Source organism: Phalangium opilio, unplaced genomic scaffold, assembly GCF_054372755.1.
Source record: "Phalangium opilio isolate 3A_F unplaced genomic scaffold, DU_Popi_V2 ptg000070l_1, whole genome shotgun sequence".
Lineage (NCBI taxonomy): Eukaryota > Metazoa > Arthropoda > Arachnida > Opiliones > Phalangiidae > Phalangium > Phalangium opilio.
This window is the reverse complement of record NW_028324182.1, coordinates 308,532-329,958: the sequence shown is the minus strand read 5'-3', so window position 1 is coordinate 329,958 and position 21,427 is coordinate 308,532. Positions and strand designations below refer to the sequence as shown.

At 38.1% G+C, this 21,427-nt stretch overlaps 35 non-coding genes and 39 pseudogenes across 35 annotated transcripts; all 74 read left to right on the top strand.

The window, feature by feature from the left end:
- The first annotated feature begins 294 nt into the window (after positions 1-294).
- On the top strand, positions 295-413 carry LOC149659841 (5S ribosomal RNA). Its single transcript, XR_016369263.1, has one exon. It is a non-coding gene; the product is annotated as a 5S ribosomal RNA (ribosomal RNA).
- A 137-nt stretch (positions 414-550) lies between these two features.
- LOC149659840 (5S ribosomal RNA) lies at positions 551-669 on the top strand (annotated as a pseudogene).
- Positions 670-806: 137 nt separating this feature from the next.
- On the top strand, positions 807-925 carry LOC149659839 (5S ribosomal RNA; annotated as a pseudogene).
- A 137-nt stretch (positions 926-1,062) lies between these two features.
- Positions 1,063-1,165, top strand: LOC149659838 (5S ribosomal RNA; annotated as a pseudogene).
- Positions 1,166-1,287: 122 nt separating this feature from the next.
- Positions 1,288-1,406, top strand: LOC149659837 (5S ribosomal RNA). Its single transcript, XR_016369747.1, has one exon. It is a non-coding gene; the product is annotated as a 5S ribosomal RNA (ribosomal RNA).
- A 135-nt stretch (positions 1,407-1,541) lies between these two features.
- On the top strand, positions 1,542-1,660 carry LOC149659836 (5S ribosomal RNA). The gene has a single exon (XR_016369290.1). It is a non-coding gene; the product is annotated as a 5S ribosomal RNA (ribosomal RNA).
- A 135-nt stretch (positions 1,661-1,795) lies between these two features.
- Positions 1,796-1,914, top strand: LOC149659835 (5S ribosomal RNA). The gene has a single exon (XR_016369288.1). It is a non-coding gene; the product is annotated as a 5S ribosomal RNA (ribosomal RNA).
- A 137-nt stretch (positions 1,915-2,051) lies between these two features.
- On the top strand, positions 2,052-2,170 carry LOC149659834 (5S ribosomal RNA). Its single transcript, XR_016369286.1, has one exon. It is a non-coding gene; the product is annotated as a 5S ribosomal RNA (ribosomal RNA).
- A 136-nt stretch (positions 2,171-2,306) lies between these two features.
- LOC149659833 (5S ribosomal RNA) lies at positions 2,307-2,425 on the top strand. The gene has a single exon (XR_016369501.1). It is a non-coding gene; the product is annotated as a 5S ribosomal RNA (ribosomal RNA).
- Positions 2,426-2,563: 138 nt separating this feature from the next.
- LOC149659832 (5S ribosomal RNA) lies at positions 2,564-2,682 on the top strand. Its single transcript, XR_016369538.1, has one exon. It is a non-coding gene; the product is annotated as a 5S ribosomal RNA (ribosomal RNA).
- A 2,608-nt stretch (positions 2,683-5,290) lies between these two features.
- LOC149659831 (5S ribosomal RNA) lies at positions 5,291-5,409 on the top strand. The gene has a single exon (XR_016369262.1). It is a non-coding gene; the product is annotated as a 5S ribosomal RNA (ribosomal RNA).
- A 137-nt stretch (positions 5,410-5,546) lies between these two features.
- LOC149659830 (5S ribosomal RNA) lies at positions 5,547-5,665 on the top strand (annotated as a pseudogene).
- A 137-nt stretch (positions 5,666-5,802) lies between these two features.
- Positions 5,803-5,921, top strand: LOC149659829 (5S ribosomal RNA). The gene has a single exon (XR_016369693.1). It is a non-coding gene; the product is annotated as a 5S ribosomal RNA (ribosomal RNA).
- Positions 5,922-6,058: 137 nt separating this feature from the next.
- Positions 6,059-6,177, top strand: LOC149659828 (5S ribosomal RNA; annotated as a pseudogene).
- Positions 6,178-6,313: 136 nt separating this feature from the next.
- LOC149659827 (5S ribosomal RNA) lies at positions 6,314-6,416 on the top strand (annotated as a pseudogene).
- Positions 6,417-6,538: 122 nt separating this feature from the next.
- On the top strand, positions 6,539-6,657 carry LOC149659826 (5S ribosomal RNA). The gene has a single exon (XR_016369746.1). It is a non-coding gene; the product is annotated as a 5S ribosomal RNA (ribosomal RNA).
- A 135-nt stretch (positions 6,658-6,792) lies between these two features.
- Positions 6,793-6,911, top strand: LOC149659825 (5S ribosomal RNA; annotated as a pseudogene).
- A 137-nt stretch (positions 6,912-7,048) lies between these two features.
- Positions 7,049-7,167, top strand: LOC149659824 (5S ribosomal RNA). The gene has a single exon (XR_016369261.1). It is a non-coding gene; the product is annotated as a 5S ribosomal RNA (ribosomal RNA).
- A 137-nt stretch (positions 7,168-7,304) lies between these two features.
- On the top strand, positions 7,305-7,423 carry LOC149659823 (5S ribosomal RNA; annotated as a pseudogene).
- A 137-nt stretch (positions 7,424-7,560) lies between these two features.
- On the top strand, positions 7,561-7,679 carry LOC149659822 (5S ribosomal RNA; annotated as a pseudogene).
- Positions 7,680-7,816: 137 nt separating this feature from the next.
- On the top strand, positions 7,817-7,935 carry LOC149659821 (5S ribosomal RNA; annotated as a pseudogene).
- A 137-nt stretch (positions 7,936-8,072) lies between these two features.
- LOC149659820 (5S ribosomal RNA) lies at positions 8,073-8,191 on the top strand. Its single transcript, XR_016369715.1, has one exon. It is a non-coding gene; the product is annotated as a 5S ribosomal RNA (ribosomal RNA).
- Positions 8,192-8,328: 137 nt separating this feature from the next.
- On the top strand, positions 8,329-8,447 carry LOC149659819 (5S ribosomal RNA; annotated as a pseudogene).
- A 137-nt stretch (positions 8,448-8,584) lies between these two features.
- Positions 8,585-8,687, top strand: LOC149659818 (5S ribosomal RNA; annotated as a pseudogene).
- A 122-nt stretch (positions 8,688-8,809) lies between these two features.
- Positions 8,810-8,928, top strand: LOC149659817 (5S ribosomal RNA). Its single transcript, XR_016369235.1, has one exon. It is a non-coding gene; the product is annotated as a 5S ribosomal RNA (ribosomal RNA).
- Positions 8,929-9,062: 134 nt separating this feature from the next.
- On the top strand, positions 9,063-9,181 carry LOC149659816 (5S ribosomal RNA). The gene has a single exon (XR_016369453.1). It is a non-coding gene; the product is annotated as a 5S ribosomal RNA (ribosomal RNA).
- A 136-nt stretch (positions 9,182-9,317) lies between these two features.
- LOC149659815 (5S ribosomal RNA) lies at positions 9,318-9,436 on the top strand (annotated as a pseudogene).
- Positions 9,437-9,573: 137 nt separating this feature from the next.
- On the top strand, positions 9,574-9,692 carry LOC149659814 (5S ribosomal RNA). The gene has a single exon (XR_016369697.1). It is a non-coding gene; the product is annotated as a 5S ribosomal RNA (ribosomal RNA).
- Positions 9,693-9,828: 136 nt separating this feature from the next.
- Positions 9,829-9,947, top strand: LOC149659813 (5S ribosomal RNA; annotated as a pseudogene).
- A 137-nt stretch (positions 9,948-10,084) lies between these two features.
- Positions 10,085-10,203, top strand: LOC149659812 (5S ribosomal RNA). Its single transcript, XR_016369601.1, has one exon. It is a non-coding gene; the product is annotated as a 5S ribosomal RNA (ribosomal RNA).
- Positions 10,204-10,340: 137 nt separating this feature from the next.
- On the top strand, positions 10,341-10,459 carry LOC149659811 (5S ribosomal RNA; annotated as a pseudogene).
- Positions 10,460-10,596: 137 nt separating this feature from the next.
- LOC149659810 (5S ribosomal RNA) lies at positions 10,597-10,715 on the top strand. Its single transcript, XR_016369512.1, has one exon. It is a non-coding gene; the product is annotated as a 5S ribosomal RNA (ribosomal RNA).
- Positions 10,716-10,851: 136 nt separating this feature from the next.
- On the top strand, positions 10,852-10,970 carry LOC149659809 (5S ribosomal RNA; annotated as a pseudogene).
- Positions 10,971-11,107: 137 nt separating this feature from the next.
- On the top strand, positions 11,108-11,226 carry LOC149659808 (5S ribosomal RNA; annotated as a pseudogene).
- Positions 11,227-11,364: 138 nt separating this feature from the next.
- On the top strand, positions 11,365-11,467 carry LOC149659807 (5S ribosomal RNA; annotated as a pseudogene).
- A 122-nt stretch (positions 11,468-11,589) lies between these two features.
- LOC149659806 (5S ribosomal RNA) lies at positions 11,590-11,708 on the top strand. Its single transcript, XR_016369234.1, has one exon. It is a non-coding gene; the product is annotated as a 5S ribosomal RNA (ribosomal RNA).
- Positions 11,709-11,842: 134 nt separating this feature from the next.
- On the top strand, positions 11,843-11,961 carry LOC149659805 (5S ribosomal RNA). The gene has a single exon (XR_016369722.1). It is a non-coding gene; the product is annotated as a 5S ribosomal RNA (ribosomal RNA).
- A 136-nt stretch (positions 11,962-12,097) lies between these two features.
- Positions 12,098-12,216, top strand: LOC149659804 (5S ribosomal RNA; annotated as a pseudogene).
- Positions 12,217-12,353: 137 nt separating this feature from the next.
- LOC149659803 (5S ribosomal RNA) lies at positions 12,354-12,472 on the top strand. Its single transcript, XR_016369696.1, has one exon. It is a non-coding gene; the product is annotated as a 5S ribosomal RNA (ribosomal RNA).
- A 136-nt stretch (positions 12,473-12,608) lies between these two features.
- LOC149659802 (5S ribosomal RNA) lies at positions 12,609-12,727 on the top strand (annotated as a pseudogene).
- A 137-nt stretch (positions 12,728-12,864) lies between these two features.
- On the top strand, positions 12,865-12,983 carry LOC149659801 (5S ribosomal RNA). The gene has a single exon (XR_016369600.1). It is a non-coding gene; the product is annotated as a 5S ribosomal RNA (ribosomal RNA).
- A 137-nt stretch (positions 12,984-13,120) lies between these two features.
- LOC149659800 (5S ribosomal RNA) lies at positions 13,121-13,239 on the top strand (annotated as a pseudogene).
- Positions 13,240-13,376: 137 nt separating this feature from the next.
- On the top strand, positions 13,377-13,495 carry LOC149659799 (5S ribosomal RNA). Its single transcript, XR_016369511.1, has one exon. It is a non-coding gene; the product is annotated as a 5S ribosomal RNA (ribosomal RNA).
- A 136-nt stretch (positions 13,496-13,631) lies between these two features.
- Positions 13,632-13,750, top strand: LOC149659798 (5S ribosomal RNA; annotated as a pseudogene).
- A 137-nt stretch (positions 13,751-13,887) lies between these two features.
- Positions 13,888-13,990, top strand: LOC149659797 (5S ribosomal RNA; annotated as a pseudogene).
- A 122-nt stretch (positions 13,991-14,112) lies between these two features.
- Positions 14,113-14,231, top strand: LOC149659796 (5S ribosomal RNA; annotated as a pseudogene).
- Positions 14,232-14,369: 138 nt separating this feature from the next.
- On the top strand, positions 14,370-14,488 carry LOC149659795 (5S ribosomal RNA; annotated as a pseudogene).
- A 136-nt stretch (positions 14,489-14,624) lies between these two features.
- LOC149659794 (5S ribosomal RNA) lies at positions 14,625-14,743 on the top strand. The gene has a single exon (XR_016369642.1). It is a non-coding gene; the product is annotated as a 5S ribosomal RNA (ribosomal RNA).
- A 137-nt stretch (positions 14,744-14,880) lies between these two features.
- On the top strand, positions 14,881-14,999 carry LOC149659793 (5S ribosomal RNA; annotated as a pseudogene).
- Positions 15,000-15,136: 137 nt separating this feature from the next.
- LOC149659792 (5S ribosomal RNA) lies at positions 15,137-15,255 on the top strand. Its single transcript, XR_016369285.1, has one exon. It is a non-coding gene; the product is annotated as a 5S ribosomal RNA (ribosomal RNA).
- A 136-nt stretch (positions 15,256-15,391) lies between these two features.
- LOC149659791 (5S ribosomal RNA) lies at positions 15,392-15,494 on the top strand (annotated as a pseudogene).
- A 137-nt stretch (positions 15,495-15,631) lies between these two features.
- Positions 15,632-15,750, top strand: LOC149659790 (5S ribosomal RNA). Its single transcript, XR_016369517.1, has one exon. It is a non-coding gene; the product is annotated as a 5S ribosomal RNA (ribosomal RNA).
- Positions 15,751-15,886: 136 nt separating this feature from the next.
- On the top strand, positions 15,887-16,005 carry LOC149659789 (5S ribosomal RNA; annotated as a pseudogene).
- A 137-nt stretch (positions 16,006-16,142) lies between these two features.
- On the top strand, positions 16,143-16,245 carry LOC149659788 (5S ribosomal RNA; annotated as a pseudogene).
- A 122-nt stretch (positions 16,246-16,367) lies between these two features.
- Positions 16,368-16,486, top strand: LOC149659787 (5S ribosomal RNA). The gene has a single exon (XR_016369524.1). It is a non-coding gene; the product is annotated as a 5S ribosomal RNA (ribosomal RNA).
- A 137-nt stretch (positions 16,487-16,623) lies between these two features.
- Positions 16,624-16,742, top strand: LOC149659786 (5S ribosomal RNA). The gene has a single exon (XR_016369684.1). It is a non-coding gene; the product is annotated as a 5S ribosomal RNA (ribosomal RNA).
- Positions 16,743-16,879: 137 nt separating this feature from the next.
- Positions 16,880-16,998, top strand: LOC149659785 (5S ribosomal RNA). Its single transcript, XR_016369283.1, has one exon. It is a non-coding gene; the product is annotated as a 5S ribosomal RNA (ribosomal RNA).
- Positions 16,999-17,134: 136 nt separating this feature from the next.
- Positions 17,135-17,253, top strand: LOC149659784 (5S ribosomal RNA). Its single transcript, XR_016369537.1, has one exon. It is a non-coding gene; the product is annotated as a 5S ribosomal RNA (ribosomal RNA).
- A 137-nt stretch (positions 17,254-17,390) lies between these two features.
- Positions 17,391-17,493, top strand: LOC149659783 (5S ribosomal RNA; annotated as a pseudogene).
- A 120-nt stretch (positions 17,494-17,613) lies between these two features.
- LOC149659782 (5S ribosomal RNA) lies at positions 17,614-17,732 on the top strand (annotated as a pseudogene).
- Positions 17,733-17,870: 138 nt separating this feature from the next.
- Positions 17,871-17,989, top strand: LOC149659781 (5S ribosomal RNA; annotated as a pseudogene).
- A 136-nt stretch (positions 17,990-18,125) lies between these two features.
- LOC149659780 (5S ribosomal RNA) lies at positions 18,126-18,244 on the top strand (annotated as a pseudogene).
- Positions 18,245-18,382: 138 nt separating this feature from the next.
- On the top strand, positions 18,383-18,501 carry LOC149659779 (5S ribosomal RNA). Its single transcript, XR_016369641.1, has one exon. It is a non-coding gene; the product is annotated as a 5S ribosomal RNA (ribosomal RNA).
- A 136-nt stretch (positions 18,502-18,637) lies between these two features.
- LOC149659778 (5S ribosomal RNA) lies at positions 18,638-18,756 on the top strand. Its single transcript, XR_016369260.1, has one exon. It is a non-coding gene; the product is annotated as a 5S ribosomal RNA (ribosomal RNA).
- Positions 18,757-18,893: 137 nt separating this feature from the next.
- Positions 18,894-19,012, top strand: LOC149659777 (5S ribosomal RNA). The gene has a single exon (XR_016369282.1). It is a non-coding gene; the product is annotated as a 5S ribosomal RNA (ribosomal RNA).
- Positions 19,013-19,149: 137 nt separating this feature from the next.
- Positions 19,150-19,252, top strand: LOC149659776 (5S ribosomal RNA; annotated as a pseudogene).
- A 137-nt stretch (positions 19,253-19,389) lies between these two features.
- LOC149659775 (5S ribosomal RNA) lies at positions 19,390-19,508 on the top strand (annotated as a pseudogene).
- A 137-nt stretch (positions 19,509-19,645) lies between these two features.
- On the top strand, positions 19,646-19,764 carry LOC149659774 (5S ribosomal RNA; annotated as a pseudogene).
- Positions 19,765-19,900: 136 nt separating this feature from the next.
- Positions 19,901-20,019, top strand: LOC149659773 (5S ribosomal RNA; annotated as a pseudogene).
- Positions 20,020-20,157: 138 nt separating this feature from the next.
- On the top strand, positions 20,158-20,276 carry LOC149659772 (5S ribosomal RNA). The gene has a single exon (XR_016369640.1). It is a non-coding gene; the product is annotated as a 5S ribosomal RNA (ribosomal RNA).
- Positions 20,277-20,412: 136 nt separating this feature from the next.
- Positions 20,413-20,531, top strand: LOC149659771 (5S ribosomal RNA; annotated as a pseudogene).
- A 136-nt stretch (positions 20,532-20,667) lies between these two features.
- Positions 20,668-20,786, top strand: LOC149659770 (5S ribosomal RNA; annotated as a pseudogene).
- A 137-nt stretch (positions 20,787-20,923) lies between these two features.
- Positions 20,924-21,042, top strand: LOC149659769 (5S ribosomal RNA). The gene has a single exon (XR_016369639.1). It is a non-coding gene; the product is annotated as a 5S ribosomal RNA (ribosomal RNA).
- Positions 21,043-21,180: 138 nt separating this feature from the next.
- LOC149659768 (5S ribosomal RNA) lies at positions 21,181-21,299 on the top strand. The gene has a single exon (XR_016369259.1). It is a non-coding gene; the product is annotated as a 5S ribosomal RNA (ribosomal RNA).
- The last annotated feature ends 128 nt before the right edge of the window (positions 21,300-21,427 follow it).

The window sequence follows — 21,427 nt, the reverse complement described above, 5'->3', positions numbered from 1 at the left end:
TTCATTTCCCGTTTCTCCCCCATCGGATGATTTTAATGTGTACAAGTATATCATTATTGGATGTAAAATGTCGTCTGATTTACAGTATATTTGCTATGCTTTGTATACTGCTTTAATATTTCATATATTTTAACTTAAGAAACATTTCCATATCTGGGTAAATAAGTTTGTAAGTAGTCGTCTTGACTCGGAGAGGTAATATTTTGGTTTTCCCAACTTGTTGTTATTGTTTTAAAAAGATGAAGGTTAATTTGTCTCACTTAATTTAAATTCGAATTATTAAATAGCACTCTCGGCAACGGCCATATCACGCTGAAAACACCGGTTCTCGTCCGATCACCGAAGTTAAGCAGCGTTGAGCGCAGTCAGTACTTGGGAGGGAGAACACTTAGGAACACTGCGTGCCGTTGGCTTTTTCACTTTTTTTTCCTCTTTTAAATTCCAATAGATATGAAAAAAGCAAACATATTTTCTTTTTGTTATTGTTTTAAAAAGATGATGGTTAATTTGTCTCACTTAATTTAAATTCGAATTATTATCTAGCACTCTCGGCAACGGCCATATCACGCTGAAAACACCGGTTCTCGTCCGATCATCGAAGTTAAGAAGCGTCGAGCGCAGTCAGTACTTGGGAGGGAGACCACTTAGGAACACTGCGTGCCGTTGGCTTTTTCACTTTTTTTTCCTTTTTTAAATTCCAATAGATATGAAAAAAGCAAACAAATTTCCTTTTTGTTATTGTTTTAAAAAGATGAAGGTCAATTTGTCTCACTTAATTTAAATTCGAATTATTATCTAGCACTCTCGGCAACGGCCATATCACGCTGAAAACACCGGTTCTCGTCCGATCACCGAAGTTAAGCAGCGTCGAGCGCAGTCAATACTTGGGAGGGAGACAACTTAGGAACACTGCGTGCCGTTGGCTTTTTCACTTTTTTTTCCTCTTTTAAATTCCAATAGATATGAAAAAAGCAAACATATTTTCTTTTTGTTATTGTTTTAAAAAGATGAAGGTCAATTTGTCTCACTTAATTTAAATTCGAATTATTATCTTGCACTCTCGGCAACGGCCATATCACGCTGAAAACACCGGTTCTCGTCCGATCACCGAAGTTAAGCAGCGTCGAGCGCAGTCAGTACTTGGAAACTTTGCGTGCCGTTGGCTTTTTCACTTTTATTTCCTCTTTTAAATTCCATGAGATATGAAAAAAGCAAACATATCTTCTTTTTATTATTGATTTATAAAGATGAAGGTTAATTAAATTCGAATTATTAAATAGCACTCTCGGCAACGGCCATATCACGCTGAAAACGCCGGTTCTCGTCCGATCACCGAAGTTAAGCTGCGTCGAGCGCAGTCAGTACTTGGGAGGGAGACCACTTAGGAACACTGCGTGCCGTTGGCCTTTTCACTTTTTTATCCTCTTTTAAATTCCTATAGATTTGAAAAAAGCCAACATATTTTCTTTTTGTTATTGTTTTAAAAAGATGAACGTTAATTTGTCTCACTTAATTTAAATTCGAATTATTAAATAGCACTCGGCAACGGCCATATCACGCTGAAAACACCGGTTCTCGTCCGATCACCGAAGTTAAGCAGCGTCGAGCGCAGTCAGTACTTGGGAGGGAGACCACTTAGGAACACTGCGTGCCGTTGGCTTTTTCACTTTTTTTCCTCTTTTAAATTCCTATAGATATGAAAAAAGCAAACATATTTTCTTTTGTTATTGTTTTAAAAAGATGAAGGTTAATTTGTCTCACTTAATTTAAATTCGAATTATTAAATAGCACTCTCGGCAACGGCCATATCACGCTGAAAACACCGGTTCTCGTCCGATCACCGAAGTTAAGCAGCGTCGAGCGCAGTCAGTACTTGGGAGGGAGACCACTTAGGAACACTGCGTGCCGTTGGCTTTTTCACTTTTTTTTCCTCTTTTAAATTCCAATAGATATGAAAAAAGCAAACATATTTTCTTTTTGTTATTGTTTTAAAAAGATGATGGTTAATTTGTCTCACTTAATTTAAATTCGAATTATTATCTAGCACTCTCGGCAACGGCCATATCACGCTGAAAACACCGGTTCTCGTCCGATCACCGAAGTTAAGCAGCGTCGAGCGCAGTCAGTACTTGGGAGGGAGACCACTTAGGAACACTGCGTGCCGTTGGCTTTTTCACTTTTTTTTCCTCTTTTAAATTCCTATAGATATGAAAAAAGCAAACATATTTTCTTTTGTTATTGTTTTAAAAAGATGAAGGTTAATTTGTCTCACTTAATTTAAATTCGAATTATTAAATAGCACTCTCGGCAACGGCCATATCACGCTGAAAACACCGGTTCTCGTCCGATCACCGAAGTTAAGCAGCGTCGGGCGCAGTCAGTACTTGGGAGGGAGACCACTTAGGAACACTGCGTGCCGTTGGCTTTTTCACTATTTTTTTCCTCTTTTAAATTCCTATAGATATGAAAAAAGCAAACATATTTTCTTTTTGTTATTGTATTAAAAAGATGAAGGTCAATTTGTCTCACTTAATTTAAATTCGAATTATTATCTAGCACTCTCGGCAACGGCCATATCACGCTGAAAACACCGGTTCTCGTCGGATCACCGAAGTTAAGCAGCGTCGAGCGCAGTAAGTACTTGGGAGGGAGACCACTTAGGAACACTGCGTGCCGTTGGCTTTTTCACTTTTTTTTCCTCTTTTAAATTCCAATAGATATGAAAAAAGCCAACATATTTTCTTTTTACCTCTCCGAGTGACGTATGTCACGGAGAGGTTCTAATTTCGACGTGTCTGTGTGTGTGTGTGTGTGTGGGTGTGTGTGTGTGTGTGTGTGTGTGTCTGTCTGTTGTTATACCCACGTGACCGCGTTCGCAGTTTGCAAATCGGAGCAAACGTGTTCTCAATTTCCGGAAATTTCGAAAATTGTATTACACTTACAGGATATTACTCCATTGCCTGTCTAACATCACCAGCCTCTGGTCTTTGTCCATCCCACATGGACACCAGTCTGTACACACTGGCTTCTAATCACAATCGTCTGCTCCTCTTTGTCCATCCCACATGGACACCAGTCTGTACACACTGGCTTCTAATCCCCACCCTCTTGTGGTCTTTGTCCATCCCACATGGACAGCAGTCTGTACACACTGGCTTCTAATCACCACCGTCATCTGCTCTTTGTCCATCCCACATGGACACCAGTCTGTACACCTGGCTTCTAACACCACCATCTTCTGGTCTTTGTTTTTGTCCATCCCACATGGACACCAGTCTGTACACCTGGCTTCTAACACCACCATCTTCTGGTCTTTGTTTTTGTCCATCCCACATGGACACCATTCTGTACACCTGGCTTCTACTCCATCATCATCGTTAAGGTTAAGACATACGCGGCGATCGGCCAGGGTTACGAGAAACGTCCGGCCTCCCTAAGGTGGGGCTTCCACCAAAGGTTCACGCAATTGCGCTGTTCTTATCCATAGCTGCGATTCGACACCCTTATATACTACCTATTTGAGTAAGGCGACGCAACCGGCGTATGCTTCATTTCAAACGCCAATATTAGTCAAGTCTCTCAAGAATGTTTAATTATTCTTTTTCAAAACGATGTAACGCTCAATAAGGCGAACAACTATCGAAGAAAATATTTAATATTAATTATATTTATATTAATATTTAAGATAATCATGTCTCTAAACTCAAAATTAATACGGAAAGGGTTAAACAGTAGTCTATGTGTTTGTCTATATGTGTCCGTCCGTTGTTACACTAGTGCGCTGCGTTAGAAGTTCGTTTTTGTTTTGATGTGTAAAGAAATCCTTCAGAACCTTAATATTCCCGTTTTCCATAATATAAAATGAATATGTGGAAATATTTTTCGTAATTATGATGCATTTAGTACTTTTGTAGCTTTAAAGCTCTATTTCATTTTGATATTCCAAAGATTTTTTTTAATATTATTATTTAAAATGGATGTTTATATATTACTTAAGCTATACTACATCTGTTTATAGCATAATCCTTCCTAAAGTGAATACAAGCGCAACGCTACAATGTTGGTCAAATGAACTGTTATTTGTTAATAGGCCTAGTGAACCAAAAAGTAAACGCTTGGGTTTGGTTTTCGTTTCTGTAATGCAGAGACATTAACGGTTCAGAGTGAGCCGAAAGTTAAATACACTATTAAATAATTAGGCTTAGATTATATAATCATGGTGGAAATCTGGGCCGCGTTCAGCAGAGCCCAGCGCTGTTAGCAGTGTCCTACATAACGGGATTGTGTTTTTGAATTTTGACTTCACGGTGCTTAGCGCTGAGCTAGCGCGGTCTTCAAAGAAAATAGTCGGCTTTTTGGATAACGTGACGTAAAACGTGTAGTTCTCAGCTTGGCGAAAAAACCATGGATGAATCAATACAAATAGCTCTATGGGACTATAGCTATTTAATTGGCGTGAAACCAGTTGATCACGCGAGAATTTTAAGAGATATGTTAGTTTCTAATTTTAATTATAAAAGTTGTTATCTATCTCTATAAATATGTTATCATACAATTTTTGTTAAGCCTTGGTACCTTGCACGCTTTATTGCGCTAGCGTCATTTATAAAACGCCGATGACCGGAGAAAAGCTATGACGACAGAGCTCACCGGTAAACATTTCCAAAATCCGCTGTCTTTTTTGGTGAGCTCTGCTGAACGCAGCCCAGACCAGTGAAAGGTCTGATCCTAATCGGATAATAGCTTCGTGTTTTCATGCTTTTCATGGTACGCATTTACTTTCAGTGTGTGTAGCCACAAATAAGCTTTGGTGTTATGTAACGTTAACAGTCATGTTGACAAACTAAGAAAATCGTTGAGGTGAAACGAGAGGATAGTGTTTATATGGCAACCCTGTTGTGAATATGGCTTTGAACATAGAGGGCATACAGTTGAGGAGTAGAAAATTGGGCCTTTACAAACACGTAAAGGTAGTATCCCTCCAAAGTTTTATCTCTTCATTTCCCGTTTCTCCCCCATCGGATGATTTTAATGTGTACAAGTATATCATTATTGGATGTAAAATGTCGTCTGATTTACAGTATATTTGCTATGCTTTGTATACTGCTTTAATATTTCATATATTTTAACTTAAGAAACATTTCCATATCTGGGTAAATAAGTTTGTAAGTAGTCGTCTTGACTCGGAGAGGTAATATTTTGGTTTTCCCAACTTGTTGTTATTGTTTTAAAAAGATGAAGGTTAATTTGTCTCACTTAATTTAAATTCGAATTATTAAATAGCACTCTCGGCAACGGCCATATCACGCTGAAAACACCGGTTCTCGTCCGATCACCGAAGTTAAGCAGCGTTGAGCGCAGTCAGTACTTGGGAGGGAGAACACTTAGGAACACTGCGTGCCGTTGGCTTTTTCACTTTTTTTTCCTCTTTTAAATTCCAATAGATATGAAAAAAGCAAACATATTTTCTTTTTGTTATTGTTTTAAAAAGATGATGGTTAATTTGTCTCACTTAATTTAAATTCGAATTATTATCTAGCACTCTCGGCAACGGCCATATCACGCTGAAAACACCGGTTCTCGTCCGATCATCGAAGTTAAGAAGCGTCGAGCGCAGTCAGTACTTGGGAGGGAGACCACTTAGGAACACTGCGTGCCGTTGGCTTTTTCACTTTTTTTTCCTTTTTTAAATTCCAATAGATATGAAAAAAGCAAACATATTTCCTTTTTGTTATTGTTTTAAAAAGATGAAGGTTAATTTGTCTCACTTAATTTAAATTCGAATTATTATCTAGCACTCTCGGCAACGGCCATATCACGCTGAAAACACCGGTTCTCGTCCGATCACCGAAGTTAAGCAGCGTCGAGCGCAGTCAGTACTTGGGAGGGAGACCACTTAGGTACACTGCGTGCCGTTGGCTTTTTCACTTTTTTTTCCTCTTTTAAATTCCTATAGATATGAAAAAAGCAAACATATTTTCTTTTTGTTATTGTTTTAAAAAGATGAAGGTCAATTTGTCTCACTTAATTTAAATTCGAATTATTATCTAGCACTCTCGGCAACGGCCATATCACGCTGAAAACACCGGTTCTCGTCCGATCACCGAAGTTAAGCAGCGTCGAGCGCAGTCAATACTTGGGAGGGAGACAACTTAGGAACACTGCGTGCCGTTGGCTTTTTCACTTTTTTTCCTCTTTTAAATTCCAATAGATATGAAAAAAGCAAACATATTTTCTTTTTGTTATTGTTTTAAAAAGATGAAGGTCAATTTGTCTCACTTAATTTAAATTCGAATTATTATCTTGCACTCTCGGCAACGGCCATATCACGCTGAAAACACCGGTTCTCGTCCGATCACCGAAGTTAAGCAGCGTCGAGCGCAGTCAGTACTTGGAAACTTTGCGTGCCGTTGGCTTTTTCACTTTTATTTCCTCTTTTAAATTCCATGAGATATGAAAAAAGCAAACATATCTTCTTTTTATTATTGATTTATAAAGATGAAGGTTAATTAAATTCGAATTATTAAATAGCACTCTCGGCAACGGCCATATCACGCTGAAAACGCCGGTTCTCGTCCGATCACCGAAGTTAAGCTGCGTCGAGCGCAGTCAGTACTTGGGAGGGAGACCACTTAGGAACACTGCGTGCCGTTGGCCTTTTCACTTTTTTTTCCTCTTTTAAATTCCTATAGATTTGAAAAAAGCCAACATATTTTCTTTTTGTTATTGTTTTAAAAAGATGAACGTTAATTTGTCTCACTTAATTTAAATTCGAATTATTAAATAGCACTCGGCAACGGCCATATCACGCTGAAAACACCGGTTCTCGTCCGATCACCGAAGTTAAGAAGCGTCGAGCGCAGTCAGTACTTGGGAGGGAGACCACTTAGGAACACTGCGTGCAGTTGGCTTTTTCACTTTTTTTTCCTCTTTTAAATTCCTATAGATATGAAAAAAGCAAACATATTTTCTTTTTGTTATTGTTTTAAAAAGATGAAGGTTAATTTGTCTCACTTAATTTAAATTCGAATTATTAAATAGCACTCTCGGCAACGGCCATATCACGCTGAAAACACCGGTTCTCGTCCGATCACCGAAGTTAAGCAGCGTTGAGCGCAGTCAGTACTTGGGAGGGAGAACACTTAGGAACACTGCGTGCCGTTGGCTTTTTCACTTTTTTTTCCTCTTTTAAATTCCAATAGATATGAAAAAAGCAAACATATTTTCTTTTTGTTATTGTTTTAAAAAGATGATGGTTAATTTGTCTCACTTAATTTAAATTCGAATTATTATCTAGCACTCTCGGCAACGGCCATATCACGCTGAAAACACCGGTTCTCGTCCGATCATCGAAGTTAAGAAGCGTCGAGCGCAGTCAATACTTGGGAGGGAGACAACTTAGGAACACTGCGTGCCGTTGGCTTTTTCACTTTTTTTTCCTCTTTTAAATTCCAATAGATATGAAAAAAGCAAACATATTTTCTTTTTGTTATTGTTTTAAAAAGATGAAGGTCAATTTGTCTCACTTAATTTAAATTCGAATTATTATCTTGCACTCTCGGCAACGGCCATATCACGCTGAAAACACCGGTTCTCGTCCGATCACCGAAGTTAAGCAGCGTTGAGCGCAGTCAGTTCTTGGGAGGGAGAACACTTAGGAACACTGCGTGCCGTTGGCTTTTTCACTTTTTTTTCCTCTTTTAAATTCCAATAGATATGAAAAAAGCAAACATATTTTCTTTTTGTTATTGTTTTAAAAAGATGATGGTTAATTTGTCTCACTTAATTTAAATTCGAATTATTATCTAGCACTCTCGGCAACGGCCATATCACGCTGAAAACACCGGTTCTCGTCCGATCATCGAAGTTAAGAAGCGTCGAGCGCAGTCAGTACTTGGGAGGGAGACCACTTAGGAACACTGCGTGCCGTTGGCTTTTTCACTTTTTTTTCCTTTTTTAAATTCCAATAGATATGAAAAAAGCAAACATATTTCCTTTTTGTTATTGTTTTAAAAAGATGAAGGTTAATTTGTCTCACTTAATTTAAATTCGAATTATTATCTAGCACTCTCGGCAACGGCCATATCACGCTGAAAACACCGGTTCTCGTCCGATCACCGAAGTTAAGCAGCGTCGAGCGCTGTCAGTACTTGGGAGGGAGACCACTTAGGAACACTGCGTGCCGTTGGCTTTTTCACTTTTTTTTCCTCTTTTAAATTCCTATAGATATGAAAAAAGCAAACATATTTTCTTTTTGTTATTGTTTTAAAAAGATGAAGGTCAATTTGTCTCACTTAATTTAAATTCGAATTATTATCTAGCACTCTCGGCAACGGCCATATCACGCTGAAAACACCGGTTCTCGTCCGATCACCGAAGTTAAGCAGCGTCGAGCGCAGTCAATACTTGGGAGGGAGACAACTTAGGAACACTGCGTGCCGTTGGCTTTTTCACTTTTTTTTCCTCTTTTAAATTCCAATAGATATGAAAAAAGCAAACATATTTTCTTTTTGTTATTGTTTTAAAAAGATGAAGGTCAATTTGTCTCACTTAATTTAAATTCGAATTATTATCTTGCACTCTCGGCAACGGCCATATCACGCTGAAAACACCGGTTCTCGTCCGATCACCGAAGTTAAGCAGCGTCGAGCGCAGTCAGTACTTGGAAACTTTGCGTGCCGTTGGCTTTTTCACTTTTATTTCCTCTTTTAAATTCCATGAGATATGAAAAAAGCAAACATATCTTCTTTTTATTATTGATTTATAAAGATGAAGGTTAATTAAATTCGAATTATTAAATAGCACTCTCGGCAACGGCCATATCACGCTGAAAACGCCGGTTCTCGTCCGATCACCGAAGTTAAGCTGCGTCGAGCGCAGTCAGTACTTGGAAGGGAGACCACTTAGGAACACTGCGTGCCGTTGGCTTTTTCACTTTTTTTCCTCTTTTAAATTCCTATAGATTTGAAAAAAGCCAACATATTTTCTTTTTGTTATTGTTTTAAAAAGATGAACGTTAATTTGTCTCACTTAATTTAAATTCGAATTATTAAATAGCACTCGGCAACGGCCATATCACGCTGAAAACACCGGTTCTCGTCCGATCACCGAAGTTAAGCAGCGTCGAGCGCAGTCAGTACTTGGAAGGGAGACCACTTAGGAACACTGCGTGCCGTTGGCTTTTTCACTTTTTTTCCTCTTTTAAATTCCAATAGATATGAAAAAAGCAAACATATTTTCTTTTTGTTATTGTTTTAAAAAGATGATGGTTAATTTGTCTCACTTAATTTAAATTCGAATTATTATCTAGCACTCTCGGCAACGGCCATATCACGCTGAAAACACCGGTTCTCGTCCGATCACCGAAGTTAAGAAGCGTCGAGCGCAGTCAGTACTTGGGAGGGAGACCACTTAGGAACACTGCGTGCAGTTGGCTTTTTCACTTTTTTTTCCTCTTTTAAATTCCTATAGATATGAAAAAAGCAAACATATTTTCTTTTTGTTATTGTTTTAAAAAGATGAAGGTTAATTTGTCTCACTTAATTTAAATTCGAATTATTAAATAGCACTCTCGGCAACGGCCATATCACGCTGAAAACACCGGTTCTCGTCCGATCACCGAAGTTAAGCAGCGTCGAGCACAGTCAGTACTTGGAAGGGAGACCACTTAGGAACACTGCGTGCCGTTGGCTTTTTCACTTTTTTTCCTCTTTTAAATTCCAATAGATATGAAAAAAGCAAACATATTTTCTTTTTGTTATTGTTTTAAAAAGATGATGGTTAATTTGTCTCACTTAATTTAAATTCGAATTATTATCTAGCACTCTCGGCAACGGCCATATCACGCTGAAAACACCGGTTCTCGTCCGATCACCGAAGTTAAGAAGCGTCGAGCGCAGTCAGTACTTGGGAGGGAGATCACTTAGGAACACTGCGTGCAGTTGGCTTTTTCACTTTTTTTTCCTCTTTTAAATTCCTATAGATATGAAAAAAGCAAACATATTTTCTTTTTGTTATTGTTTTAAAAAGATGAAGGTCAATTTGTCTCACTTAATTTAAATTCGAATTATTATCTAGCACTCTCGGCAACGGCCATATCACGCTGAAAACACCGGTTCTCGTCGGATCACCGAAGTTAAGCAGCGTCGAGCGCAGTCAGTACTTGGGAGGGAGACCACTTAGGAACACTGCGTGCCGTTGGCTTTTTCACTTTTTTTTCCTCTTTTAAATTCCAATAGATATGAAAAAAGCCAACATATTTTCTTTTTGTTATTGTTTTAAAAAGATGAAGGTTAATTTGTCTCACTTAATTTAAATTCGAATTATTATCTAGCACTCTCGGCAACGGCCATATCACGCTGAAAAGACCGGTTCTCGTCGGATCACCGAAGTTAAGCAGCGTCGAGCGCAGTCAGTACTTGGGAGGGAGACCACTTAGGAACACTGCGTGCCGTTGGCTTTTTCACTTTTTATTCCTCTTTTAAATTCCAATAGATATGAAAAAAGCCAACATATTTTCTTTTTGTTATTGTTTTAAAAAGATGAAGGTTAATTTGTCTCACTTAATTTAAATTCGAATTATTAAATAGCACTCTCGGCAGCGGCCATATCACGCTGAAAACACCGGTTCTCGTCCGATCACCGAAGTTAAGCAGCGTCGAGCGCAGTCAGTACTTGGGAGGGAGACCACTTAGGAACACTGCGTGCCGTTGGCTTTTTCACTTTTTTTCCTCTTTTAAATTCCAATAGATATGAAAAAAGCAAACATATATTCTTTTTGTTATTGTTTTAAAAAGATGATGGTTAATTTGTCTCACTTAATTTAAATTCGAATTATTATCTAGCACTCTCGGCAACGGCCATATCACGCTGAAAACACCGGTTCTCGTCGGACCACCGAAGTTAAGCAGCGTCGAGCGCAGTAATTACTTGGGAGGGAGACCACTTAGGAACACTGCGTGCCGTTGGCTTTTTCACTTTTTTTTCCTCTTTTAAATTCCAATAGATATGAAAAAAGCCAACATATTTTCTTTTTGTTATTGTTTTAAAAAGATGAAGGTTAATTTGTCTCACTTAATTTAAATTCGAATTATTATCTAGCACTCTCGGCAACGGCCATATCACGCTGAAAACACCGGTTCTCGTCCGATCACCGAAGTTAAGCAGCGTCGAGCGCAGTCAGTACTTGGGAGGGAGAACACTTAGGAACACTGCGTGCCGTTGGCTTTTTCACTATTTTTTTCCTCTTTTAAATTCCAATAGATATGAAAAAAGCAAACATATTTTCTTTTTGTTATTGTTTTAAAAAGATGAAGGTCAATTTGTCTCACTTAATTTAAATTCGAATTATTATCTTGCACTCTCGGCAACGGCCATATCACGCTGAAAACACCGGTTCTCGTCCGATCACCGAAGTTAAGCAGCGTCGAGCGCAGTCAGTACTTGGAAACTTTGCGTGCCGTTGGCTTTTTCACTTTTATTTCCTCTTTTAAATTCCATGAGATATGAAAAAAGCAAACATATCTTCTTTTTATTATTGATTTATAAAGATGAAGGTTAATTAAATTCGAATTATTAAATAGCACTCTCGGCAACGGCCATATCACGCTGAAAACGCCGGTTCTCGTCCGATCACCGAAGTTAAGCTGCGTCGAGCGCAGTCAGTACTTGGAAGGGAGACCACTTAGGAACACTGCGTGCCGTTGGCTTTTTCACTTTTTTTCCTCTTTTAAATTCCTATAGATTTGAAAAAAGCCAACATATTTTCTTTTTGTTATTGTTTTAAAAAGATGAACGTTAATTTGTCTCACTTAATTTAAATTCGAATTATTAAATAGCACTCGGCAACGACCATATCACGCTGAAAACACCGGTTCTCGTCCGATCACCGAAGTTAAGCAGCGTCGAGCGCAGTCAGTACTTGGAAGGGAGACCACTTAGGAACACTGCGTGCCGTTGGCTTTTTCACTTTTTTTCCTCTTTTAAATTCCAATAGATATGAAAAAAGCAAACATATTTTCTTTTTGTTATTGTTTTAAAAAGATGATGGTTAATTTGTCTCACTTAATTTAAATTCGAATTATTATCTAGCACTCTCGGCAACGGCCATATCACGCTGAAAACACCGGTTCTCGTCCGATCACCGAAGTTAAGAAGCGTCGAGCGCAGTCAGTACTTGGGAGGGAGACCACTTAGGAACACTGCGTGCAGTTGGCTTTTTCACTTTTTTTTCCTCTTTTAAATTCCTATAGATATGAAAAAAGCAAACATATTTTCTTTTTGTTATTGTTTTAAAAAGATGAAGGTTAATTTGTCTCACTTAATTTAAATTCGAATTATTAAATAGCACTCTCGGCAACGGCCATATCACGCTGAAAACACCGGTTCTCGTCCGATCACCGAAGTTAAGCAGCGTCGAGCACAGTCAGTACTTGGAAGGGAGACCACTTAGGAACACTGCGTGCCGTTGGCTTTTTCACTTTTTTTCCTCTTTTAAATTCCAATAGATATGAAAAAAGCAAACATATTTTCTTTTTGTTATTGTTTTAAAAAGATGATGGTTAATTTGTCTCACTTAATTTAAATTCGAATTATTATCTAGCACTCTCGGCAACGGCCATATCACGCTGAAAACACCGGTTCTCGTCCGATCACCGAAGTTAAGAAGCGTCGAGCGCAGTCAGTACTTGGGAGGGAGATCACTTAGGAACACTGCGTGCAGTTGGCTTTTTCACTTTTTTTTCCTCTTTTAAATTCCTATAGATATGAAAAAAGCAAACATATTTTCTTTTTGTTATTGTTTTAAAAAGATGAAGGTCAATTTGTCTCACTTAATTTAAATTCGAATTATTATCTAGCACTCTCGGCAACGGCCATATCACGCTGAAAACACCGGTTCTCGTCGGATCACCGAAGTTAAGCAGCGTCGAGCGCAGTCAGTACTTGGGAGGGAGACCACTTAGGAACACTGCGTGCCGTTGGCTTTTTCACTTTTTTTTCCTCTTTTAAATTCCAATAGATATGAAAAAAGCCAACATATTTTCTTTTTGTTATTGTTTTAAAAAGATGAAGGTTAATTTGTCTCACTTAATTTAAATTCGAATTATTATCTAGCACTCTCGGCAACGGCCATATCACGCTGAAAAGACCGGTTCTCGTCGGATCACCGAAGTTAAGCAGCGTCGAGCGCAGTCAGTACTTGGGAGGGAGACCACTTAGGAACACTGCGTGCCGTTGGCTTTTTCACTTTTTATTCCTCTTTTAAATTCCAATAGATATGAAAAAAGCCAACATATTTTCTTTTTGTTATTGTTTTAAAAAGATGAAGGTTAATTTGTCTCACTTAATTTAAATTCGAATTATTAAATAGCACTCTCGGCAGCGGCCATATCACGCTGAAAACACCGGTTCTCGTCCGATCACCGAAGTTAAGCAGCGTCGAGCGCAGTCAGTACTTGGGAGGGAGACCACTTAGGAACACTGCGTGCCGTTGGCTTTTTCACTTTTTTTCCTCTTTTAAATTCCAATAGATATGAAAAAAGCAAACATATATTCTTTTTGTTATTGTTTTAAAAAGATGATGGTTAATTTGTCTCACTTAATTTAAATTCGAATTATTATCTAGCACTCTCGGCAACGGCCATATCACGCTGAAAACACCGGTTCTCGTCGGATCACCGAAGTTAAGCAGCGTCGAGCGCAGTAATTACTTGGGAGGGAGACCACTTAGGAACACTGCGTGCCGTTGGCTTTTTCACTTTTTTTTCCTCTTTTAAATTCCAATAGATATGAAAAAAGCCAACATATTTTCTTTTTGTTATTGTTTTAAAAAGATGAAGGTTAATTTGTCTCACTTAATTTAAATTCGAATTATTAAATAGCACTCTCGGCAACGGCCATATCACGCTGAAAACACCGGTTCTCGTCCGATCACCGAAGTTAAGCAGCGTCGAGCGCAGTCAGTACTTGTAAACTTTGCGTGCCGTTGGCTTTTTCACTTTTATTTCCTCTTTTAAATTCCATGAGATATTAAAAAAGCAAACAAATCTTCTTTTTCTTATTGATTTATAAAGATGAAGGTTAATTAAATTCGAATTATTAAATAGCACTCTCGGCAACAGCCATATCACGCTGAAAACACCGGTTCTCGGTCGATCACCGAAGTTTAGCAGCGTCGAGCGCAGTCAGTACTTGGGAGGGAGACCACTGAGGAACACTGCGAGCCGTTGGCTTTTTCACTATTTTTTTCCTCTTTTAAATTCCTATAGATATGAAAAAAGCAAACATATTTTCTTTTTGTTATTGTATTAAAAAGATGAAGGTCAATTTGTCTCACTTAATTTAAATTCGAATTATTATCTAGCACTCTCGGCAACGGCCATATCACGCTGAAAACACCGGTTCTCGTCCGATCACCGAAGTTAAGAAGCGTCGAGCACAGTCAGTACTTGGGAGGGAGACCACTTAGGAACACTGCGTGCCGTTGGCTTTTTCTCTTTTTTTTCCTTTTTAAATTCCAATAGATATGAAAAAAGCAAACATATTTTCTTTTTGTTATTGTTTTAAAAAGATGATGGTTAATTTGTCTCACTTAATTTAAATTCAAATTATTATCTAGCACTCTCGGCAACGGCCATATCACGCTGAAAACACCGGTTCTCGTATGATCACCGAAGTTAAGCAGCGTCGAGCGCAGTCAGTACTTGGGAGGGAGACCACTTAGGAACACTGCGTGCCGTTGGCTTTTTCTTTTTTTTTTCCTCTTTTAAATTCCAATAGATATGAAAAAAGCCAACATATTTTCTTTTTGTTATTGTTTTAAAAAGATGAAGGTTAATTTGTCTCACTTAATTTAAATTCGAATTATTAAATAGCACTCTCGGCAACGGCCATATCACGCTGAAAACAACGGGTCTCGTCCGATCACCGAAGTTAAGCAGCGTTGAGCGCAGTCAGTACTTGGGAGGGAGAACACTTAGGAACACTGCGTGCCGTTGGCTTTTTCACTTTTTTTTCCTCTTTTAAATTCCAATAGATATGAAAAACACAAACATATTTTCTTTTTGTTATTGTTTTAAAAAGATGATGGTTAATTTGTCTCACTTAATTTAAAATCGAATTATTATCTAGCACTCTCGGCAACGGCCATATCACGCTGAAAACACCGGTTCTCGTCCGATCACCGAAGTTAAGCAGCGTCGAGCGCAGTCAGTACTTGGGAGGGAGACCACTTAGGAACACTGCGTGCCGTTGGCTTTTTCATTTTTTTTCCTCTTTTAAATTCCTATAGATATGAAAAAAGCAAACATATTTTCTTTTTGTTATTGTTTTAAAAAGATGAAGGTCAATTTGTCTCACTTAATTTAAATTCGAATTATTATTTTACACTCTCGGCAACGGCCATATCACGCTGAAAACACCGGTTCTCGTCCGATCACCGAAGTTAAGCAGCGTCGAGCGCAGTCAGTACTTGGAAACTTTGCGTGCCGTTGGCTTTTTCACTTTTATTTCCTCTTTTAAATTCCATGAGATATGAAAAAAGCAAACATATCTTCTTTTTATTATTGATTTATAAAGATGAAGGTTAATTTGTCTCACTTAATTTAAATTCGAATTATTAAATAGCACTCTCGGCAACGGCCATATCACGCTGAAAACACCGGTTCTCGTCCGATCACCGAAGTTAAGCAGCGTCGAGCGCAGTCAGTACTTGGCAGGGAGACCACTTAAGAACACTGCGTGCCGTTGGCTTTTTCACTTTTTTTCCTCTTTTAAATTCCAATAGATATGAAAAAAGCAAACATATTTTCTTTTTGTTATTGTTTTAAAAAGATGATGGTTAATTTGTCTCACTTAATTTAAATTCGAATTATTATGTAGCACTCTCGGCAACGGCCATATCACGCTGAAAACACCGGTTCTCGTCCGATCACCGAAGTTAAGAAGCGTCGAGCGCAGTCAGTACTTGGGAGGGAAACCACCTAGGAACACTGCGTGCCGTTGGCTTTTTCACTTTTTTTTCCTCTTTTAAATTCCAATAGATATGAAAAAAGCAAACATATTTTCTTTTTGTTATTGTTTTAAAAAGATGATGGTTAATTTGTCTCACTTAATTTAAATTCGAATTCTTATCTTGCACTCTCGGCAACGGCCATATCACGCTGAAAACACCGGTTCTCGTCCGATCACCGAAGTTAAGCAGCGTCGAGCGCAGTCAGTACTTGGAAACTTTGCGTGCCGCTGGCATTTTCACTTTTATTTCCTCTTTTAAATTCTATCAGATATGAAAAAAGCAAACATATCTTCTTTTTCTTATTGATTTATAAAGATGAAGGTTAATTAAATTCAAATTATTAAATAGCACTCTCGGCAACGGCCATATCACGCTGAAAACACCGGTTCTCGTCCGATCACCGAAGTTAAGCAGCGTCGAACGCAGTCAGTACTTGGGAGGGAGACCACTTAGGAACACTGCGTGCCGTTGGCTTTTTCACTTTTTATTCCTCTTTTAAATTCCAATAGATATGAAAAAAGCAAACATATTTTCTTTTTGTTATTGTTTTAAAAAGATGAAGGTTAATTTGTCTCACTTAATTTAAATTAGAATTATTAAAAAGCACTCTCGGCAACGGCCATATCACGCTGAAAACACCGGTTCTCGTCCGATCACCGAAGTTAAGCAGCGTCGAGCACAGTCAGTACTTGGGAGGGAGACCACTTAGGAACACTGCGTGCCGTTGGCTTTTTCACTTTTTTTTCCTCTTTTAAATTCCAATAGATATGAAAAAAGCAAACATATTTTCTTTTTGTTATTGTTTTAAAAAGATGATGGTTAATTTGTCTCACTTAATTTAAATTCGAATTATTATCTAGCACTCTCGGCAACGGCCATATCACGCTGAAAACACCGGTTCTCGTCCGATCACCGAAGTTAAGCAGCGTCGAGCGCAGTCAGTACTTGGGAGGGAGACCACTTAGGAACACTGCGTGCCGTTGGCTTTTTCACTTTTTTTCCTCTTTTAAATTCCAATAGATATGAAAAAAGCAAACATATATTCTTTTTGTTATTGTTTTAAAAAGATGATGGTTAATTTGTCTCACTTAATTTAAATTCGAATTATTATCTAGCACTCTCGGCAACGGCCATATCACGCTGAAAACACCGGTTCTCGTCGGATCACCGAAGTTAAGCAGCGTCGAGCGCAGTAAGTACTTGGGAGGGAGACCACTTAGGAACACTGCGTGCCGTTGGCTTTTTCACTTTTTTTTCCTCTTTTAAATTCCAATAGATATGAAAAAAGCCAACATATTTCCTTTTTGTTATTGTTTTAAAAAGATGAAGGTTAATTTGTCTCACTTAATTTAAATTCGAATTATTAAATAGCACTCTCGGCAACGGCCATATCACGCTGAAAACACCGGTTCTCGTCCGATCACCGAAGTTAAGCAGCGTCGAGCGCAGTCAGTACTTGTAAACTTTGCGTGCCGTTGGCTTTTTCACTTTTATTTCCTCTTAAATTCCATGAGATATGAAAAAAGCAAACAAATCTTCTTTTTCTTATTGATTTATAAAGATGAAGGTTAATTAAATTCGAATTATTAAATAGCACTCTCGGCAACAGCCATATCACGCTGAAAACACCGGTTCTCGGTCGATCACCGAAGTTTAGCAGCGTCGAGCGCAGTCAGTACTTGGGAGGGAGACCACTTAGGAACACTGCGAGCCGTTGGCTTTTTCACTATTTTTTTCCTCTTTTAAATTCCTATAGATATGAAAAAAGCAAACATATTTTCTTTTTGTTATTGTATTAAAAAGATGAAGGTCAATTTGTCTCACTTAATTTAAATTCGAATTATTATCTAGCACTCTCGGCAACGGCCATATCACGCTGAAAACACCGGTTCTCGTCGGATCACCGAAGATAAGCAGCGTCGAGCGCAGTCAGTACTTGGGAGGGAGACCACTTAGGAACACTGCGTGCCGTTGGCTTTTTCACTTTTTTTCCTCTTTTAAATTCCAATAGATATGAAAAAAGCAAACATATTTTCTTTTTGTTATTGTTTTAAAAAGATGATGGTTAATTTGTCTCACTTAATTTAAATTCGAATTATTATCTAGCACTCTCGGCAACGGCCATATCACGCTGAAAACACCGGTTCTCGTCCGATCACCGAAGTTAAGAAGCGTCGAGCACAGTCAGTACTTGGGAGGGAGACCACTTAGGAACACTGCGTGCCGTTGGCTTTTTCTCTTTTTTTTTCCTTTTTTAAATTCCAATAGATATGAAAAAAGCAAACATATTTTCTTTTTGTTATTGTTTTAAAAAGATGATGGTTAATTTGTCTCACTTAATTTAAATTCAAATTATTATCTAGCACTCTCGGCAACGGCCATATCACGCTGAAAACACCGGTTCTCGTATGATCACCGAAGTTAAGCAGCGTCGAGCGCAGTCAGTACTTGGGAGGGAGACCACTTAGGAACACTGCGTGCCGTTGGCTTTTTCTTTTTTTTTCCTCTTTTAAATTCCAATAGATATGAAAAAAGCCAACATATTTTCTTTTTGTTATTGTTTTAAAAAGATGAAGGTTAATTTGTCTCACTTAATTTAAATTCGAATTATTAAATAGCACTCTCGGCAACGGCCATATCACGCTGAAAACACCGGTTCTCGTCCGATCACCGAAGTTAAGCAGCGTTGAGCGCAGTCAGTACTTGGGAGGGAGAACACTTAGGAACACTGCGTGCCGTTGGCTTTTTCACTTTTTTTTCCTCTTTTAAATTCCAATAGATATGAAAAACACAAACATATTTTCTTTTTGTTATTGTTTTAAAAAGATGATGGTTAATTTGTCTCACTTAATTTAAAATCGAATTATTATCTAGCACTCTCGGCAACGGCCATATCACGCTGAAAACACCGGTTCTCGTCCGATCACCGAAGTTAAGCAGCGTCGAGCGCAGTCAGTACTTGGGAGGGAGACCACTTAGGAACACTGCGTGCCGTTGGCTTTTTCATTTTTTTTTCCTCTTTTAAATTCCTATAGATATGAAAAAAGCAAACATATTTTCTTTTTGTTATTGTTTTAAAAAGATGAAGGTCAATTTGTCTCACTTAATTTAAATTCGAATTATTATTTTACACTCTCGGCAACGGCCATATCACGCTGAAAACACCGGTTCTCGTCCGATCACCGAAGTTAAGCAGCGTCGAGCGCAGTCAGTACTTGGAAACTTTGCGTGCCGTTGGCTTTTTCACTTTTATTTCCTCTTTTAAATTCCATGAGATATGAAAAAAGCAAACATATCTTCTTTTTATTATTGATTTATAAAGATGAAGGTTAATTTGTCTCACTTAATTTAAATTCGAATTATTATCTAGCACTCTCGGCAACGGCCATATCACGCTGAAAACACCGGTTCTCGTCCGATCACCGAAGTTAAGAAGCGTCGAGCACAGTCAGTACTTGGGAGGGAGACCACTTAGGAACACTGCGTGCCGTTGGCTTTTTCTCTTTTTTTTCCTCTTTTAAATTCCAATAGATATGAAAAAAGCAAACACATTTTCTTTTTGTTATTGTTTTAAAAAGATGATGGTTAATTTGTCTCACTTAATTTAAATTCGAATTATTATCTAGCACTCTCGGCAACGGCCATATCACGCTGAAAACACCGGTTCTCGTCGGATCACCGAAGATAAGCAGCGTCGAGCGCAGTCAGTACTTGGGAGGGAGACCACTTAGGAACACTGCGTGCCGTTGGCTTTTTCACTTTTTTTCCTCTTTTAAATTCCAATAGATATGAAAAAAGCAAACATATTTTCTTTTTGTTATTGTTTTAAAAAGATGATGGTTAATTTGTCTCACTTAATTTAAATTCGAATTATTATCTAGCACTCTCGGCAACGGCAATATCACGCTGAAAACACCGGTTCTCGTCCGATCACCGAAGTTAAGAAGCGTCGAGCACAGTCAGTACTTGGGAGGGAGACCACTTAGGAACACTGCGTGCCGTTGGCTTTTTCTCTTTTTTTTTCCTTTTTTAAATTCCAATAGATATGAAAAAAGCAAACATATTTTCTTTTTGTTATTGTTTTAAAAAGATGATGGTTAATTTGTCTCACTTAATTTAAATTCAAATTATTATCTAGCACTCTCGGCAACGGCCATATCACGCTGAAAACACCGGTTCTCGTATGATCACCGAAGTTAAGCAGCGTCGAGCGCAGTCAGTACTTGGGAGGGAGACCACTTAGGAACACTGCGTGCCGTTGGCTTTTTCACTTTTTTTCCTCTTTTAAATTCCAATAGATATGAAAAAAGCAAACATATTTTCTTTTTGTTATTGTTTTAAAAAGATGATGGTTAATTTGTCTCACTTAATTTAAATTCGAATTATTATCTAGCACTCTCGGCAACGGCAATATCACGCTGAAAACACCGGTTCTCGTCCGATCACCGAAGTTAAGAAGCGTCGAGCACAGTCAGTACTTGGGAGGGAGACCACTTAGGAACACTGCGTGCCGTTGGCTTTTTCACTTTTTTTCCTCTTTTAAATTCCAATAGATATGAAAAAAGCAAACATATTTTCTTTTTGTTATTGTTTTAAAAAGATGATGGTTAATTTGTCTCACTTAATTTAAATTCGAATTATTATCTAGCACTCTCGGCAACGGCCATATCACGCTGAAAACACCGGTTCTCGTCCGATCACCGAAGTTAAGAAGCGTCGAGCACAGTCAGTACTTGGGAGGGAGACCACTTAGGAACACTGCGTGCCGTTGGCTTTTTCTCTTTTTTTTCCTTTTTTAAATTCCAATAGATATGAAAAAAGCAAACATATTTTCTTTTTGTTATTGTTTTAAAAAGATGATGGTTAATTTGTCTCACTTAATTTAAATTCAAATTATTATCTAGCACTCTCGGCAACGGCCATATCACGCTGAAAACACCGGTTCTCGTATGATCACCGAAGTTAAGCAGCGTCGAGCGCAGTCAGTACTTGGGAGGGAGACCACTTAGGAACACTGCGTGCCGTTGGCTTTTTCTTTTTTTTTTTCCTCTTTTAAATTCCAATAGATATGAAAAAAGCCAACATATTTTCTTTTTGTTATTGTTTTAAAAAGATGAAGGTTAATTTGTCTCACTTAATTTAAATTCGAATTATTAAATAGCACTCTCGGCAACGGCCATATCACGCTGAAAACACCGGTTCTCGTCCGATCACCGAAGTTAAGCAGCGTTGAGCGCAGTCAGTACTTGGGAGGGAGAACACTTAGGAACACTGCGTGCCGTTGGCTTTTTCACTTTTTTTTCCTCTTTTAAATTCCAATAGATATGAAAAACACAAACATATTTTCTTTTTGTTATTGTTTTAAAAAGATGATGGTTAATTTGTCTCACTTAATTTAAAATCGAATTATTATCT